Genomic DNA, 11,722 nt, shown 5'->3' with positions numbered 1-11,722 from the left:
GCCAGTCGCATCTTGAACTCTCTCACCTCTTGCTGTAAACACAAAATCTGTTCATGGTGCCCAATGATGGATCAATTTGGTCTTCCTTGTAGGTATGTGTGAGCATACAGAGAGGATGTCATGGCTGCAACTAGCATATGAGGTCCTGTTGGTTGAACTTGCTGGAGTTGAGGGAGATTTCGTAGAAAGAGTCAGCCATTTCTTCTTAGCCATACCCTAGGAGTGCAACTTACCCCGAGAGAGAGAGAGAGAGAGAGAGAGAGAGAGAGAGTATATGCTACGATTTACATCTTTAAAAGAGGCATTCTCCTTATATAAATAATAATTTTTGTAATGGTTTTTTATCTTTACAAAAGAGCACCATTTATTGCAAGTAAGCGTGTAGCTTGTAAATTGCTAATGATTGAACTTAAGCATGTTAAAAATTGGAATGGTGAATGTTGAATTGTTTCACACTTCTTTTTGCACAATTCCATGAATAGTTTTCTTGGAGGCTCTAGCTTAACAGCTGTAGTTTGGGGTTCTTGTTCAACATAGCAAGGCTCATGGGTACCTTCAGGAAGACCAAAGAGCATATGTTCAAATGATCAAGAAATCATTGTGTGATACTTTTTTAATACATGAGAGTTCATTTTAAAAAACATACTATTGAAAGAGAAAACAATCCATTTATTTCAAGGATTTTGGAAGTTGAGAGGAAAGAGACTTCTTTGTTGGTAATGATTTACTTGTTATATAATCTTTAAAGATATACATAATATAAATGCTTTGAGATTGTCAAGCTTGTAGTGCAAGTCTTATCCTCAAACAAGATTTACATGAAATATAATGATGCATACTTTGTAGCTTCGCTTGAAAATCAGCCAAAGGGTCACTCTTTAAAAGACCATGTAGGAAGTGCAAGGAAGCAACTATATTCAAAAGTGTTTTGTTAAATAGAATTGTTAACAACTCGTCAAATAGGCCCCCCCAGTGAGAAAAAACTTGCTATTAATTAATCATCAAGGCGGGAGGGTGGCGCGATTAAGGTAATGCAAGAGGGGCAAAATAAATTCAATCAAGCCGAATTATCCCGATGTCGTTGGAATGTTTTAACCGCTTCTGCTCTTCTATATCAACGCCTTGAGTCGGCTGATGTGCACAATGAAAGGTGCGAGTCAACTTAATAATAATTCTAGGGTCATTGTTTGCTTGGGTGTAGTCATTTTTTGTGAGGTTCAGGGGCTTTCTGTATTTAGGTATCTTGCATGACCCATAACTTAATGCATTGCTCCACGAAATTCGGCAAAATTTGTCAAGTTGTAGTACACATTCCAAACTTGAACATGAGAGTAAAAAATTATGAAATAAGGATTTGGAATTAGACCGTTAAAGCATTACAAGTGCTATGTTGCATGTGAAGCATGCATCCTGAAGATTATAGGATATAGCAATTTATTCAAAAACATCAAAATTTTACCTTAGTCAGATTAATTAAATCAATTAGAGGAGATACATTAGCGTAATTGGGATCGAGAGGAGTGAGGGAGGCAAATTGCGGTCAACATGTGAGATTGTAGGAGAGCTAGGACAATCTAGTAGGTAGCCTAGAAGGAAGTTTTCCTTTTCTAAGCCCTCGTTAAGTCAAGTGTTGTGACTATATGCGTTGATCTTTATGAAGATCCAAGGGTTTGAAACGTGTTTTTTAGAAAAGCAAAACTTTTGTGAGCTCTCCTTAAGTCGCATGTATAATTTTAGGCCCTCGATTTTAGATTGATCTAAAGGACTAAAACACTCCTTCCAAAATTGACCCAAAAGCATACTTTTTATTCATTCTTCGTGCAAATCTATTATATAAGGAGGGAGACAATTGCATGTTTTGTTTCTTGCCATCAGTTGATTGAGTAATCGTTGGACAAAGCTCACTGAAACTCCAATTGGATAATAGCGAGGATTTAGGTTCAATTTGGAGTTGGGGCCATGATGGAAAGGCTACCTATCGCAACCTAGTTAAAGGTTCGCATAGAGGGGAGATTTTAACTTGACATCCAAGCATGCATTCTCTCTCCTAAGCGCATAAATTAATTGATGTATCTCCTCCTTCACTTCCTTTAACTTCCCCAGTCACAAGAGTTTTTGCTTCTCAAGACTAAAAAAGAAGATTTCTTTACCTAGACAGACTAATGTCTCTGGGTCTTTTTTCAATAAAAGTTTTTAAAAAATATAATGTCAAAGTTCTTTTCAAACTTCAATACACCTTGGAAAACTTCTCTTTCGAGGATTTGAGTCTAAATAAGCTCTATTATATACAACTTAAAACTTCGTTGGATCACTTCTTAAAAGTAAAAGCTTCCTTTTAAAGCAAAGAACTCTATCTAAAAAGCAAAGAACTTAAAAGTAAAATCTCTATTATATACAATTTAAAACTTCGTTGGATCGCTTCTTAAAAGTAAAAGCTTCCTTTCAAAGCAAAGAACTATATCTAAATAAGGAACTCTTAACTTTTATTTTTACTTCTCCTTCTCTTGACAAGGTAGGCTTGAACTCAATTTTAAAGTCTCTTGAAGTAATGGATTCTCTCCCTCATTATGTGAAAAGAATTTGGAAGCATCTAGTAGTATCTTGGAAGGACAAAAGGCTTTCAAGTATGGAGAGACAGGTAAAAGGCTTTCATAGCATTTAAAACCTTCTATCCTTAGAGAACCTTGTTGTTGTAAAAATAAGAGATTCCAAAGATTTATTGATGCTGATTTTAGGACATGTAATCACAACTGATACTTTATTGTTGCTTTCTAGTACCTTAAGAGACCTTTTCATGAAATGTGGACAAAATTAACAGTCTTAAAAAAGGACCAGTCTAAACATCTTGCGCCGCAGCCTTTTAAAGAGTCTTGCGTTTTAAAAGCTATTGATAAGGGAATCTCAAAGTTTGCTTTGCAAATAGAAGAAACTTTAGGAGTTCAAAATGTCTAATCAGAATGGAAAGGGAAGATTTTGAAGAAAGTTGCTTTGAAATTAGAAGAAGTCCCTTCCATTGATTGCTCAAAGCAAAGTAACCATCTTTCTAAAGAAGATGAAACTCTTCTTCAAAAACTCCATAGGAAATTTGTCATTTCTTATATGGATAAATGTTCCAATAACTTTGTTTTTATTTGCAAAAAGTTTTACTTAGAATGCCTTTTGAGAGAAGTGAACTTGTTTGCCAAAACTTAGGCCCTTGCCTTAGTTTCTCAAAAGGATATGATCTCAAAACACAAGAGTTTTTGCAAGTCTTCTGGGTTTGTTTGCAATCTAAGTATCCCTTTTCTTTGTGCTAGTTGGAAGTTTCACAAAACTCCAAAAAGCCAAGATTTATTGCAACTACTTATTATGAGACTACTTTGATAGATGTCTCTAAATGGCTAAGCTACTGCTTCAAAGCCATGCTGCCTAATGTCCATGAACTTTGGAGGGACTTGTTAAAGAAGGTAGGTGTCCCCTCGCATTCAAGCTGGATTTTAAACTACTTTGAAGGAGTGATTCCTATTGTAAAAAAATTTAACTCCTCTTGAAGCATTCAGGAAAAAGAGTCTCCTATTCTCCTTCAAACCTATGATTTTACTATGCTTTATACAAAGATTGAGCTAGAAGATTTAAAGTTTAGAATAAAAAAGCTAGTGGTTGAAGTTTTTAAGCTGAAATTTGACAAAGATAAATGCAAAGTGCTAAAAGTTGAGAAAAAATTTATGTTATGACTTTTTGTGGCTAAATAATAAAGATCACGACATTGATTGTAAAATGAAAAGATACAGAAAGGTAGTAAGTGTTAAAGATGTTTGCTGTTGGATAGATTTTCTTTTAGATAATCTTTACATCACAGTAGGTGATTCTTTGTTTCAACAAATTATAGGAATCCACATGGGCACTAATTGTGATGTCATCTTAGCAAACTTTTATCTTTTCAATTATGAATTTGAGTTTATGCAACGTCTTATTTCTATCAATACCTTCCCTATCATTGTACATAAGCTTAGCCAAGTTAGGCATTTTATAGATGATTTATTTGTACTAGATGTTCCTGACTTTCAAGACTTTATGTACAAAGATGCTTGGAATCTATCCTTGTGACTCTTTTGAACCAAACTACACTTCAAGAGGGGATTTCTTGTGTTTTCTTAGATATTAGACTTTCTCAATCTACCATAGGCTTAGAGGTTGATTTACATAATAAATATTAACAACCTAAATATAGTGGTTTACACATTATAAAAATGCCTCACATTGACTCAAATGTTTTTGATTTGGCACAATATGGAGCCATTTCTTCCCAATTCCATATATTTTCCCACCTTTGTACAACTAAGGAGCCTTTTATCACTCAATATAGCAATTTGATTACTTTACTAATACATAAGAGGTATAATCCAAGAAAAATAATTAAAAAAGTATGCACAATCTTAGATATGAAGTCTTTTATCTATGGTGTATTGGCCTTAGGCATGTTTATAATTATTAAACATAATATGAAAACAAAAAGTGGTGAGCTGAATAACATGTTTTTCTTTTAGTTTTAAAAGAGAGTTTGATTGAGTATGCATATGATTTCTAAGTTAGGAATGTAATTTTGCATTTTTGTAAGAAATGGTACATAAGTGTAAGGGATTCATTTAGTTCTTATGGTTTAAATAATTTATTCATTCTATCAACCCTTTCAATCATTCCTACATGAGAGAGAGAGAGAGAGAGAGAGAGAGAGAGAGAGAGAGAGAGAGAGAGAGAGAGTTTATTCTTGTTTTTTGAAAGATTTTGTTTATTGATTTCCTTGTTTATTTTTGCTTAGTCACCTTCTTTCTTTCTTGTTTTTTTTCTCTTTTGTTTATTTGACATATTTTAATAAAAGCACTGAGTTTGCCCAAGAGACACTATGGGTCTTTAGAAACCCAGTATAGTTGCTTATGCTTCGGCACTGATGATGACGACATAAGTGTTGATTTGCTTGCTCAGTATGTCTTTCTTTTGATTTTCAAAACATTTTTTTACCTCTTTTTCCTTCTCTTTCATTTTCTCTTTTATTTTTAGTGTAGATTTTTGGACTTTAGAACAACAAAAAATCTAAATTTGTACGATTGGATATATAATTCATTCATTCTATAAATTCTTTCTTCCATTACTACATGAGAGAGAGAGAGAGAGAGAGAGAGAGAGAGAGAGAGAGATTATTCCTTTTTTGGAAGATTTTGTTTCTTGATTTTCTTGTTTATTTTTGCTTAGTCACCTTCTTTCTTTCTTCTTTCTTTCTTGTTTTCTTTCTCTTTTGTTTATTTGACATATTTTACTATGCACTAGGTTTGCCCAAGACACTCCACGAGTCTTTAGAAGCCCAGTATAGCTACTTATGCTTAGGATGATGACATAAGTGTTGCTTTGCTTGATAAGTATGTCTTCTTTTCTATTTTTAAAAAATTTTGTTACCTTTTTTTTTTCCTCTTTCTTTTTCTCTTTTATTTTTTGTGTAGATTTTTGGACTTTAGAACAACAAAATCCTAAATTTGTACAATTGGATATATTTTAGTCTTACAAAGGTATATTTTAAAACCTTAAGTATGTAAGTGGCATTTAAATACCCCTCATGTCTTTAAAAAGTACTAAAGCACATGTTCATAGAAAATTACTATAGTAGTGAGAAAAGCTTTATCATGTCTCAAAATATTGTACATTATATTTAAAAAGAGACTTTCATAGCCAATCTAAATCGTGCTCTCACGTGTCATATTAGCAGTCTTTCCTTTTGGGTTTCTTCCACTAAACACCAATCTCCTCTTTGATGTAGTTGCATCTCTTTTATGGCGTTGCTTCTCTTCCACTAGAAACCATCTTTTTCCCAAGCATTGGCTTTTAATTTTCCTTGAAAAAGTTTTAGTGTGCATGACAATCACTATATAAAGTAGAAAGAAAGGAAAATAGAGTTAAATGTGGGTGCTCCCATAACATTTATTGTAATCCCCAAATAAAAAAGCTAGCTAAAACACAATTTTACAAGTGTAAGGGATGAATAAAGCTTGATGAATTCAAACACGTAGAGAGAAGTTAGAAGATATTAAAAGCATAAAGCAGAGAAAAAGACTTCAACTTGGACATAATCTTTATAATTATAGTTGGAACATAAGTCTCGATTTGTTATCTGATGGTCCACAAGATAAAGAATAACAATCAACCAATGGTCACTATAAAATAAACGAGTAATGTTGTCACGTATCAAAAAATTTAAGCAACATCAAGATACTATAGTATTGATGCTTATTGTGAATATATTGAAAATACCACCGGTTATAATTCCTTCAAACTAAGGTTCAGAAAGTAATTATTAGTTGGAAGTCTAGATTTCAAAGAATTCATTCATATTGGAGCTATAAGAATGAGTTTCCCAACTTTGATTCCTTCTTTTGTGGATGGTATAGAGGTTGTTTGCAAATGTGTGCTACTATGTCAAAGGAGGTATCAAGATATTGAGAGTTTCTACTATTTGAATGTGTAAAATAAGCATGTTAGTACAAGCTTGTTCACATTGAAGGGGGGGGGGGGAGAGAGAGAGAGAGAGAGAGTTTATTCCTGCTCTTCTATTGCTCTCGCTCCCCTAGGGCTTCTACAAGTTCTATGCTACTGTTGATGTCGCAACTTGATCCCTTTCACATCCTTGGCTCTCTACGACCTATTTTTCATGAATTTTTTTGATCTGTAACAAGCTTTTTGAACCTTCTCAGAACCTTCGTGCTTACTTGGTTGCTTACTCACTATTCTCTATGTGCTCTTTGATTTTGTGTTCTTTGGAGATTACTCTGCTCCTCTACTTAGATGCTTGGCATGCTGACTCTGGGCCTCCCTTCATCTAAGTTTTCAATCTTTTATTCGACGGCCCCCCTTTTTTGCTAGTATCTTTCTTGTCACTCCTCTATTGCGTCCCTTAGAGCAACTACTTTTGTCTTGGTTTAAGATGTTCATAACATTCTTTGTCTCGGTTTGTTCCTAACGATTGTAGACTTAAAAACGTGGTATTCTGAAGAACTTCTCTTCACTTTTGTTAAATTGACTATGCGCATTTTATGTGCATTCATACTATGTGCTCCTTGTGACCTTGCTTACTCTTAGTTTCCTTATTCTGGTCCTTTACAATTCTCTGATCTCTTACTTTGGATGTAGCTTTGTGGTTGCTGCTAGCACTCTGATCTTCATGATCCACATTCTCACCCATTTTACAAGCCTGATGTTGGCTCCTACTCATTTTACTCTTGGAAGCACACTTTTTAAAAATGAGCCCCCCCCCCTTCTCTTTCTCTCTCTCTCTCTCAGTTCTTCACATAAACTCCCATAGTACAATACATTTTAAATTTAAACAATTAGATCATGTCATCAGAGGGAGAGAGAAATGGGATGGGAGGAGGTAGAAGGGAGAGGAGAAGGAGACAAGGGAGAGGCGGGACTATAAGCAGAGGGAGAGTGGGGGAGGGAGAGGGAGGTTGAACACAGGCAGAGAGGAGGAGGGAGAGGGAGACAACCAGAGAGGGGAGGCTCAGCAAAGGGAGAGATGGGTATGGAGAGGTGGAGGGGGGCTAAGTGGAGACATAGAGGTGGAGAAATGTGAGCACTTTTTTTTTTCTAATTTTGCAAGGGCAGTGTGCACGGCATCCTATGCCTCTTGTTTTGTTTGGCTCTTTGCATTCACCAATCAAAGTCATCCATTTACTTCCCTTTCTTTAGCTCTGACTTTATGAGAAAGCCATAGCCCCCTTTGGTTGTCTCGTGACCACATCCTCTTATGCCATTACTACCATTTCTTCATTGCTAACCACCTAGAAGCACACTTTGCTATGGCAGTCCTGACTCATTTCATCAGAGGTGCGGAGTCAAGATTCTAGGAATGATGCATCAAAGGCAAAATTGAATGGATCTACAACATATTGGGCACCAAAATTGAATGGATCTACAACAATTACAAAGTGATGGCATGTTGGGTAAGGAGGGCATGTTGGGCAAGGTGTCTCTTCTCAGCATGTTGGGCAAGATAGGGCTAGGGCGAGGAGCGAGCACCACATGGCACTACCCTCTCAATCCTGAGTGGCACCTCACAAATAAGAAAATATAGGGCAGGCTTGAACCATCTCTTGTGCATCAAGTGTGTAGGATAATGTATTGGGAGCCTCACTAAAGCAACACAATGAGCCATATTGACAACCTTTATTTTAAATTAATCCAATGGTTGAGCACAAATGCACATAAATGTAGATGCAATGAGTTCCAAGTGGGCACCTCGGTCCCCATTGTCACATAAAAATGCAACTATGAACTCACCATGTGATTGAAGCCTACTCAATGCAAGCTCTATTTCAAACTATAATTCATTTTTACGCTTGGGCCTTGGAAGGATCCTTGGATTTTGCCTTAAGGATAATTTTAGCATGTTGATGATTCTTCATCTTCTTCTCTTCATTGTCTAGCAACATTATCATGAAAAAACATATGATATAAGGTCTAATCTCTCTTAAAAGCTACTTGGAATTGTTCAAGGAACTTCATTATCTATTTTGATCAATCGTTCACTGCTATGGCTTATTCTTTTAACATGTGATTGTGGTATGCCTTGGAAATGTCCTTCCTCAATATCCTCTCCCCTCATTGGACCACCTTCTAAAAGGCATGAATGCCTCATATGTTGTTCGGAATCTCCATTGGGTAGTAGCAATGTATGCAATCTAGCCAAGGATTGTAGCCACCAACAAATCCACATTCCTTTTTGCCTTCCACCACACTATTGCACATTCCTTATTTCAAAGGTGGCATGTGGTTGGAAACAGAGGTTAACATATTGGGAAAGGGAGTCCTTCAAGCATGCAAGTGTGTAGTCAAGGAGGGCCCCTCCTTGCATGCCTTATCTAACCCCCCTTCCCTCTCCCCCATATGCCTTTCCTTGCAATGAACTTGTGCACAGGACATTGGAAGGTTCTGGAAAAGCCACATAGGAGAACACAACTTTTGAGAACAAAGTGAGGTTCTTGAAATCTTCTCATAAAGTACATAGTGTGCTTTGTTGGACATTGCAAAGGTGCAATGATGAAGTGTAACATCTTCACACTTGAGTTTTCCTATTGAGAGTGGAGCATAGAAGGCCTTCAAGAGCTTTGGTAGCTGATCCAAATCAAAAGGCTACTCATTGACAAGAGACTCAAGCAAAAGTGTGGCTGCAACTTGACCATCTGATGTGTTAGGAATGTCCATGGATTCACCTTTTGGTAGAGAGTTTGGAATGAAAACATTATATCTTGGGCATTAATTGACAACCCATGCGAGAAAGCTGTCTTGACATCCATTTGCATAAGCTCCATATCCTCTGCTGCCACAAGTCCAAGTATGCATCTAAGTCTGGTCATCTTCACAATCGGAGAGAATATCTCATCAAAATCCACACCCTTCTCTTGCTTGAATCCTCTAGTGACCAAACGGGCCTTATACTTAGACACGGCATCACCTATCACCTCCATCTTGTAGACCCATTTACATGGCAATGCTTTCTTTCCATGTGGTAAAGAAACCAAGTCCCAAGTCTTATTCTTCATGAGTGAACTCATCTCTGATTGCATAGCATACTCCCACTTGCACTGATCCTCACGCATCATAGCCCCTCTGTAGCAAGAAGTCTCCCCTCGCAATGCATCACATAGTCTGCTCCTGGAACAAATCTCTCACGCAGTCTAGACACTCTAGCTGATCTTCTAAGGAGCATTTCAACTTGCCGCCCCACCTACATATCAGCCACATTTGGCTCATCATTCCCACCAATAGATGATCCATCATCTTCCCTTAATTGTGTTCCTGTGGGAGCACCTGGTGGCACCATTTCTTGCACTTGCTGTCTATAATCATATGTGGGTGGATTCACATCCTGGAAAGTGATTCTCCTCATTTCCACATCCCTCATGGGTGTCTTATGCATCTTCTTCTCAACCACATCATGGCTTCGTATGATCTTCTTTGCTTTTGGATCTCAGAGATGATAGCCCATCTCTCCACTTTCACCATAACCTAGAAAGATGCATTTCTTAGACAAGTTAGGGATCTCTTCCGAAGCTCTTTTGGCACATGTGCATATACCTCACACCTAAATATATGCAAATGAGATTAAGAGGGCTTCTTGCCACTCCATGCCTCTTAGAAATACCACCATCCAAACTCTTACTAGGTGATCTATTGATCACATGCACTGCAGTCGTCATTGCCTCAGCCTAAAAACCACTAGAAAGACTTGAATTGGAAAGCATAAATTGCAACCTTTCATGAATGGTGCAGTTCATCTATTCTACAACTTGATTTTGCTCTAGAGTAGGAGGGGATGTGAGCTCCCTCTTGATCCCATGTGTATCACAAAAATGTTGAAAGTCATGAGAGAGATACATCATACTCTCCACCATTGTTAGGTCCGTAGGCATTCAAGCATTCTTCCTAATTGATTTTCAACCAAAGCCAGCCATTTCTTAAATACCTAGAACACATCACTCTTCTGAGCTATAGCATAAGCCCATATTTTCCTAGGTGCATCATCAATGAATGTCACATAGTATTCAGCCCCGCCTAATGATCTTGTATGCATGGGACCACATACATTGGAATGCACCAAATCAAGCCTTTCATGCTCTTTCTTTCCCCTTCTTTTATGGGCTGATTTAGTCTGCTTCCCATAGAGACAGTACTCACAAGATTCAAAGTCCGACAAACTCAAATGCGGTACATAACCCAAATGGCATAAGAGTTTCATTCCATTATGGCTCATGTGCCCCAATCGGCAATGCCACAAAGAAGTACTTGGTTGCTCGGTTATTGCAACAACATGATCAGACCTTCTGATACATGTAAGGGATACAATGTCCCACACTTGGCACCTCATGCCAAAACCATAGAGCCCTTCTGAATTTTCCAACTTTGAAAGCCAAAGGTACTCTAAAAACCAACATCATCTAGCTGACTTGCTGAAATGAGACTCTTGGTTAACTTAGGCACATGTCTCACATTTTTTGAAACAAATGCAGACCCATTTGCAAAAGAAAACTTGATGTCACCTGCTCCCACTATGCCACATGCATAGATATTTCCAAGATGCACACAACCTGTCTTTCCACTGTCATAAGTGGAGAATCATTCTTTATGGGAAGTAACATCGAATGAAGCACCAGAATCCAAAATCCAATCCTGGGAATATGCATCATCTAAAGTGGTAAGCAACTTTGTAGGTAGACTAGACATGAAGAGAATGTCATTGTAAATATCATCAATGAGATAGCATTGATGTCCTCGATCTTTACTTTTCCTTTGTCCTCCCTGGGACTATCTTCTAGGTGCAGAGTTATTGATAACTGTACAAAAGGTATCCCATGAGGATGGCAATGAACACAAGAGGAATATTGCCTTAGTCTCTGCATCGAAATTCAGCTTTTGAGCCTAAAGCTGGCTGAAAATAATATTGAATTCATTCAAGTGAGAAGCAATGGAGACCCCTTCCTTCATATGCAGCTCAAACAACCTCTTCATGAGGTAAATTTTATTAGAGGCAGTTTCCTTTTTATAAGCGGTACATAATTTCTTCCACAAATCTTCCGTAGTCTGCTCATTTACTATTGCGAAATAAACTAACTCTGCAAGATGAAGTCTAATAGTAGACTTTGCTAATGCATCCAACTCATTTCAACCATCCTCATACATAGTTACCTTTGTTCCATCA

The sequence above is a fragment of the Dipteris shenzhenensis genome, chromosome 4, assembly GCF_047967505.1.
Source record: "Dipteris shenzhenensis isolate YYH24624 ecotype China chromosome 4, Dip_SZ_1.0, whole genome shotgun sequence".
NCBI lineage: Eukaryota > Viridiplantae > Streptophyta > Polypodiopsida > Gleicheniales > Dipteridaceae > Dipteris > Dipteris shenzhenensis.
This window is presented reverse-complemented; position numbering follows the sequence as displayed.